Genomic DNA, 8,757 nt, shown 5'->3' with positions numbered 1-8,757 from the left:
GCCTATCTATCTCCTTGGCCTGCTCTTCCTCCTGAGTCTGCTGTGCTGGCTGTGGCTGCTGCTGTGACTCCTCCTGAGGCTGACTCTCATCAATAGCCACACGCCATCCTCCAACCATGAGGGTCCTAGCTAGACCACCATGACAGTGCTCAACCTGCTCAAGTGCAACCCTCATAGATGGAGAAAGCTGATCTACAATAATAACACCACTCTGAGCACCTCCTCTCTCTACACGCTCTGCGGCCTCTATAACTATGACTGCTCTCACTGTATCTACATCAGGGTACTTGCGCTTCCTCATCGCTAGCTTCTTTGTCGCCTTACCTTTTGCATCTATAGGATGGCGAGGCAGGGGCCTTGGATCCTCATCATCGGGACCTCCTCCAACATTCTTGACATGAGCCATCTAATGAAGCTAAAAGGAACAACTGCCCTGATAAGAATCAACTGCCAATTGTCACTTCCAAGGCTTGGCCTCGATCCATACTCGTGAGCTTGGCCCTGAGTTAGCTAACAACTGCCAAAGGGACCATAACGGCACCGACTCATTGTACGATAGAATAGATAGGATATATAGATAAATACAATATATCTAAAGATACGAAATCCTAGGAAGCAAGCAATTAGGAACGAAATTGGAAACGAGGGCTTGCTACCTGATGAACTTGCGAAACAACGAGAATAGGAACGGATTGGGGAACCACCGGGTCGGCTAGGGTTAGGGTGCACTGGTCGGCATGGATCGGCCATGGAGATCCAAGTGGGCACTGGAGATGCTTGTGAAGGCGACAGGGATTCTGACGAGGCACTAGTGGTGGCGCTGGCGGCGCTAGGGCACGAGCTCGGTGGTGGTGCTGGTAGGGCTCGGCGGCGGCAGGCATGGGCAGGGACGGCGGCATAGGGACACGACGGTGGCGCTGGAGCTGTGAGGGCGATGGTGCAGGCAGGGCTTGGTGGCGGTAGGCACGGGCAGGTGCGGCGACGTAGGGACGCGGCGTCGCAAGTAGGGCGTGGGCGTGGTGGCGCGCGGTGAGCGGGAGCACGGTGGTCCAGTGAGGTACGCGGCTAGGGTACGATTTGGCAATGTGTGTGCTGTGGTTATAAAGGGTCCCCCAAGACGTAACAGAAAAGGAAACAGGAAAGAGATTGGATCTCGTACGTTTTCTACTGACCGGACGCTCTGGTGACAGCGACCGAACGTTGCCACCCAGCGTCCGGTCGATTCCAGAGAGGTCCAAAATCCCTAGAATCATGATCGGACGTGTCCGATGAACCTCGACCAGACGCAGCCAGAGTCCGGTGCAAGCAGTCTCCTTTGTCTTCAATCGACCGGACGCTAGATTGCCATCTGACCGGACGCTGGGAAAAATACTATTTCAGTGTCCGGTCACTCTTTCTCAGCAGTAGTTCACCTCCTGTGAACTAACCGGATGCTAGACATCAGAGTCTAGTGCAGCGTCCGGTCACTCTTTTTCTAGCAAATCTTCAAAGTCCTTCATGCTGCCTAATCCCAATCAAGTCATAACTTCAATAATATCCAAAGAAACACGAATTGGGACTGATGTGAGTGACCTCTCTCAAACCCTCAAAAATTTCAAAATATTTTGCCTTAGGCTATAATTCTTTTTAAGAAAATAGGCAATAAGAGGGAAATTGAAGATAAATGACAAAGCAACATTCATGCATATGTAATGCAATACTTGAAAGTAAATCTAGTTGCTTGTCAAGTTTGATCCAAGGTTAAGCTTCTTCACATGCTTTTCGGCGGTTATCTTAACCATGTTAGACAAGCCCTATATGCATTACCATAAAAAGTAAATATATTGTATATTATAATGCAATACAAGGGACAACACAAACTCATTTTTAGTGAAGTTACTAAAATCAAGAACATTGAGCTCATTCTGCAATCGACAAAAAGTCGCCTCATCTAGCAGTTTAGTGAAGATATCCGCTAATTGATCCTCGGTCCTTACACCTTCTAATGAAATATCATTCTTTGCAACATGATATCTAAGAAAGTGATGGTGGATATCTATGTGCTTGGTGCGAGAGTGTTAAACTGGATTATTTGCAAGTTTTACTGCACTTTCATTATCGCACAAAAGAGGTACTTTTTCTAGAACTACACCATAGTCTAGCAAAATTTGTTTCATGTAATGAATTTGTGCACAACAAGAACCCGCGACAATATATTTCGCTTCGGCGGTGGACAAAGCCTCACTATTTTGTTTCTTGGAGGACCAAGACACAAGTGATCTACCATGCAAATGGCACCCTCCGGATGTGCTTTTTCTATCCACTTTGCAACCGACATAATCCGAATTGGAATAGTCAACTAATTTAAATATAGCTCCTTTAGGATACCAAAGGTCAATGCTTGGTGTGTGCTTAAGATACCTAAGGATTCTTTTAACGGCAATCAAATGAGTTTCCTTAGGATTAGCTTGAAATCTAGCACACATACACACACTAAACATAATGTTAGGCCTAGATGCAATTAAATATAACATGCTACAAATCATAGAGCGGTAGAAAGTTTGGTCAACCATGTTACCTCCCTCATCTAGGTCGAGATGTCCATTAGTTGGCATTGGTGTCTTGATTGGCTTACATTCATCCATCTTAAATCTCTTAAGAAGATCATTTGTATATTTCTCTTGAGAGATGAAAATCCCTTCTCTCATTTGCTTGACTTGAAAACCAAGAAAGAATGTAAGCTCTCCAATCATTGACATCTCAAACTCCTTCGACATCAATTCACCAAACTCTTTGCAAGAATCTTTATTTGATGATCTAAAGATGATATCATCAACATACACTTGACAAATGAAGATGTGTCCATCAAGCTTCTTGGTGAATAGTGTGGTATCGACCTTCCCAATGGTGAAGCCCTTCTCAATGAGGAAGTCCTAAAGACGCTTATACCAAGCTCTTGGGGCTTGCTTAAGCCCATATAGCGTCTTGGATAACCTATAAATATGATTAGGATATCTAGGGTCTTCAAACCCGGGAGGTTGATCAACATAGACTAGTTCATTAATAAAGCCATTTAAAAATGCACTTTTCACATCCATTTGATATGGTTTCATGGCATAATGTGATGCATATGCAAGGAGGATATGAATGACTTCTAGTCTTGCAACCGGTGCAAAGGTCTCTTCAAAATTCAAACCTTCAACTTGAGAGAACCCCTTTGCAACTAGTCTTGCCTTGTTCCTCACAACTATGCCTTGATCATCTTGCTTGTTGCGGAACACCCACTTTGTTTCAATGACTCTTGCACCTTTTGGCCTCTCTTCAAAAATCCAAACTTCATTGTAGGTGAAGTTGTTCAACTCTTCATGCATGGCATTTATCCAATCCAGATCTCGAAGAGCTTCTTCTACCTTAGTAGGCTCAAAACAAGAGTCAGAAGAGTGATGTGCAATAAATGAAGCAAGTTTTTGTGAGTGAGTCATTACACCCTTTAATGGACTCCCTATGATGAGATCTTGTGGATGATCTTATAGTAGAGGTGTGTTTCTTCTACTAACCACTTGAGGAGGAGGTTGTGGAGTATCAACATCTTGTGCTTGTACCACCATTTGATCATAGGAGACATGAGTGTCTTCATTTTCTACTCTCCCATCTTTATCACCATCTTGTGGCACATTTGATGAAGAAGGTGAATCAATTACTTATGCATCATCTTTATCATCTTTAGGCTTAATGTCTCCAACCAGAATGTTCTTCATAGCCTTCCTCAATGGTTCATCACCTACATCATCAAGATTCTCATGTGCTCCTTGGGAGCCGTTAGATTCATCAAATTCCACATCATATGTTTCTTTAACCAAGCCAATGGCATAATTAAATACTCTATATGCTTTGGACTTTAATGAGTAACCAATAAAAAAACCAATATCACAATGTCTTTGAAACTTCCCTAGGTGTTGCCGCTTCTTATAGATATAGCATTTGCAACCAAACACCCTAAAGAAGGAGATGTCCGGCTTCTTCCCATTGAGCAACTCATAAGATGTCTTGCCAAGGAACTTTTGAAGGAATAGGCAGTTGGATGCATAGCATGCTATGTTGATAGCTTCCGCCCATAGAGCTTCGGAGGTGTTGTACTCATCTAGCATTGTTCTTGTAAGAGTGATCGATGTCCGGTTCTTTCTCTCAACTACACCATTTTGTTGAAAAGTATATGTTGTGGACACCTCATGCTTGATCCTAACTTCATCATAATAGGCTTCTATGTTTGTGTTGTCAAATTCTTTCCCATTGTCACTTCTAATCTTCTTGAGTTTCATTTCAAATTCATTTTGTGCTCTCTTGGCAAACTTCTTGAAGCAAGATGCAACTTCTAATTTGTCATGAAGAAAGAATACACATGTGTATCTTGAATAGTCATCAACAATCACAAGACAATAAAGATTTCCTCCCAAACTCTTGTATGTTGTTGGTCCAAATAAGTCCATGTGAAGGAGTTCTAGAACTCTTGTGGTTGACATGAAAGCTTTTGTTGGATGAGTATTTGCAACTTGCTTGCCGGCTTGACATGCACAACAAAGCTTGTCCTTCTCAAACTTCACATTCTTCAACCCTCTCACCAAATCATTCTTCATTAGCTTCTTGAGTGAGCTCATCCCAATATGAGCAAGTCTTCTATGCCATAGCCACCCAAATATTGTTTTGGTGAATAGGCATGTTTTCAAGTTAACATCTTCGGAGGTGAAATCCACTAAGTATAGGTTGTTATCTAAATCCTTTGAATCTAACTTGATCATCATCTTTCTTAGATACAATAACTTCCTTCTCGGTGAACAAGCATTGGAAGCCAAAATCACACAATTGTCTAACAGATAGCAAGTTGAAGCTCAATAAAGCAACATAGAGCATATTTGAGATAGAATGATCATTTAATATTGCCACTTTGTCCAATTCTTTAACCTTGCCCTTAGAATTATCTTCAAATGTGATTCTTTCTTGTCCATCTACTTCTTCATCTGGTGAGGTGAACATACGAGGATCACCGATCATATGTTGTGTGTAACCACTATCAATAACCCAATGACTTTCACCGGTCTTGTAGTTTACCTACACACATGAGATCAAGCTTTAGGAATTGAGGGCCCTTCACCTTCTCAACAAGTGACTTTGCAACCTAAATTTTCTTAGGCCTCTTCTTGTTTGGAGGTCCTAAGAACATGACTTTCTTCTTTCCACTAGAATCCTTTCTAAGCATGTAATGAGCATTGAAGGCAAAAGGTCTAGCATGCTTGGGTAAGGGTTGTGGTGGTGGAGTTTGGCACTCATGGGCAAAGTGACCTTCTTGTCCACACTCAAAACACTTCTTTGGCTTTGGCTTTTGTTGTTGTTGAGCTTGAGCCTTCTTCTCTTTGTTTGCCATGTACCCAATGCCACTTTTATCCATCTTCATGATGGTGTTCATTAGTAGCTCACTTTGAAGATGCTTGCCTCTTGTGAACTTGCTCAATCTAATCTTGAGATACTCTTTCTCCAACTTGAGCTTCTTATTCTCTTCCTTGAGAGCATCATTATTTTTCTCTTGCTTGAGCTTCTTGTTCTCTTCTTTGAGCTTCTCATTCTCAAGACTCAAGTCACCATCATGATCACTAGTTTCAAGCACTATGGTGTAGGTGGTCTTGAGCTAAGATCTTTCTTGAGCTTTTCATTGTCATTCTTGAGCTTGACAAACTCATCATAATCATTGGCCTCAACCACTTGCCTGCCCTTGCTACTAGAACTTTGCTCAATGCTCTCAATGATCAAATCATCATATGAAGTAGCTATATCAATCTTAACAACATTGTTAGTAGCATCATGTGGCTCATTGGATAGAAATTCTTGAGCAATGACAAGATTATCATGATTAATCTTAAGAGTATTATATTCTTCTTTTAGCTTGTTGTGGCTAGTGATGAGCTCTTTGTGCATCCCCTTAAGTTTATCATGTTTATCTTTAAGCTCTTTTGTAGAAGATTTGAGCTCCTTGAGTTTGGATGATATAACATCATTTGCTTCTCTAAGCTCAACACTAGCCTTTTCGGCTATATCACATTTTGCTAAAAGTGAATCATTCTTAGCCTCTAGTTTTTCATTCTTAGCTTTACTCTTTCTAATGATCTTAGTGTATTGATTTAGCAATTTAACAAGATCATCATAAGAAGGTGATTCATATTCATCATCATCACTATCGCTATCATCATTGCTAGCATATTCATCACCACTACTATCATCATTTGATACCTTGCGATCACCCTTGGCCATAAGGCATAGGTGTGTAGAGGATGATGGCGGTGAAGATGATGAAGAGTCAATAACAATGACGGCCGCCTTCTCGTTGACACTATCATCATCGGATGAGCCACTAGATGAATCAATGTCCGTGGGCCAATCACCGACGATGTATGCCTTTCCACTTTTCTTCTTCTTGTGGAAGTCCTTCTTCTTGCCATCTCTCTTCTTGTATGGCTTGTTTTTCTTCTTCTCATCTTCTTCTTCATTGCTTGAGTCATCTTTCTTGCCCTTGTACTTGTTCTTGTACTTGTCTTTCTTGGGCTTTGTGCATTGATGTGCTAGATGACCAAGTTCTCCATAATTGTAGCAATTCATCTCAGAGATTGGCTTCCTTCTAGAGCTTGTGAAGAACTTCTTCTTCTTATCATCAAACTTGATGCCACTCTTGTTGAGCTTCTTTAGCATCTTGGCGGTTCTTTTTACCATGAGAGCAAGGCTTGCATCATCAACTTCATCATCACTTGAGCTCTCATACTTAAGCCTTGCTTTGACCTTCTCTTGGCTAGCCTTGAATGCTAAGTCTTTTTCTTTCTTCTTAGTAGAGGATGAGCCATTTTGTGGTGTGATGTGCATGTATATCTCATGAGCATTGATCTTTCCCAAGATTTGTGTTGATGTAGTGGTGGAAAGATCACCTTGATGAAGCACGGTCACAATATGCCCATATTTGTCAATGGGGAGGACACTCAAAATCTTTCTTATAACATCGGATGGTTGCATTTGAGTGAGTCCAAGCCCATTGACTTCCTCTACAAGAACATTTGAGCGTGAATACATTTCATTAGCACATTCTTTGGGAAGCATCTCAAAAGAGTTAAGCTTTTTCATGACAAGATGATAGCGTTCCTCACGCTCACTCTTTGTTCCCTCATGGAGCGCACAAACGTCTGACCATAGTGCATGGGCGTCTTTGTGGTTCCTCATCCGATTGAACACATCTTTGCAAAGGCCTCTAAAGATGGTGTTTCGAGCCTTTGCATTCCATTTTTCATAATTCACCTCATCGCCTTATAGGTCTGTAGCATCCCAAGGTTTTGGAAAGCCTTGTGAGGTGGCTCTAAGTATTCCAACATCTAGAGCTTCTAAATACGCCTCCATGTGAATTTTCCAATATGGAAAATCATCCCCTTCAAAGATAGGAGGAGATCCATCCCCGTGAGACATCTTTCTCTAGGCGGTTAAGCCTAAATACGTGAGCACGAAGCTCCGATATCAATTGAAAGGATTAAGATGCCCAAGAGGGGGGTGAATTAGGCTAATTCTAAATTTCTTTACAATAATTAAGTCATATGGTTAGCCCAATTAACCCCTTATGCCTAGAAAGTGTATTTATTGATCTACCGCATAAAAGTTTAGCAACCTATATTCCAATCCTACTCTAGCATGGCAATTCTATGAATGTAAATGACAAGAATTGAATTGCTCAAAGTAAATAGAGAAGGAGGAACGCGGCGATGTTTTGCTGAGGTATCGGAGAGTCGCCACTCCCCACTAGTCCTCGTTGGAGCACCCGCACAAGAGTGTAGCTCCCCCTTGATCCGCGCAAGAATGAAGTGCTCTCTACGAGTTGATTCTTCGACACTCCGTCGCGGTGAATCACCCACAACCACTCACAACTTGAGTTGGGTCACCCACAAGCTCCGCCGGATGATCACCAAACCCTCAATCACCACCAAGCCATCTAGGTGATGGCGATCACCAAGAGTAACAAGCACGAACTCTCACTTGACCATGACAAGCCTAATAAGAAGGGTGGATGCACACTTTGCTACTCTTGATCTCACTAATGAGGGCTCTCTTTGGGATTCTCATATCTCAATCACCTCACTAGGACCTTGCTCTTCTTGGCACTCTCAAAGGTATTTCTCAGCTGTTGGAATGAGCAAAAGTACCCCCACACACGAATGTAGGAAGTATTTATAACCATGGCTGAAAAACGAACCGTTATGTGCTTCTGCGGGGTGATCGAACGCTTCGGTCACGTTGATTGGACACTCCAGTCAGTTCTCCCCGAACTCTAGTGTTTAAAATGTGATCGGACGTTGGACAGCGTCCGATAAACACTGACCGAACGCGTTCGATCGTGATTTTCCCTCTCTAGAACCTTACTGAAGTCGACCAGACGCTAGGACTCAGCGTTCGGTCACTTCACCTCTCAGCGTCCGGTCACTTCCAGACGACTTCACCTTGATCAAATGAACTGATTGGACTCTGCGCCAGCGTCCGGTCAAACCGAAGCTAGCGCCCGATCAGCATTTGACCCTCCATTCACTTCCAACTTTCGATCATACGTGAATGAAGTTTGCTCCAATGAATCTAAGGGCTTTTTAGGAGCTACCTACTGCTAGGTTTAGCAAGTATGCACCACACCTAACCCACTAGACTCACCTAGGTTAAGCTACCCGTCCATACCCCCCTTAATAGTACGGCCAAAGGAAAAAACAAAGT

The sequence above is a fragment of the Miscanthus floridulus genome, chromosome 7 (genome assembly GCF_019320115.1).
Source record: "Miscanthus floridulus cultivar M001 chromosome 7, ASM1932011v1, whole genome shotgun sequence".
NCBI lineage: Eukaryota > Viridiplantae > Streptophyta > Magnoliopsida > Poales > Poaceae > Miscanthus > Miscanthus floridulus.
The sequence above is the reverse complement of the archived record's forward strand: the minus strand, read 5'-3'. Positions refer to the sequence as shown.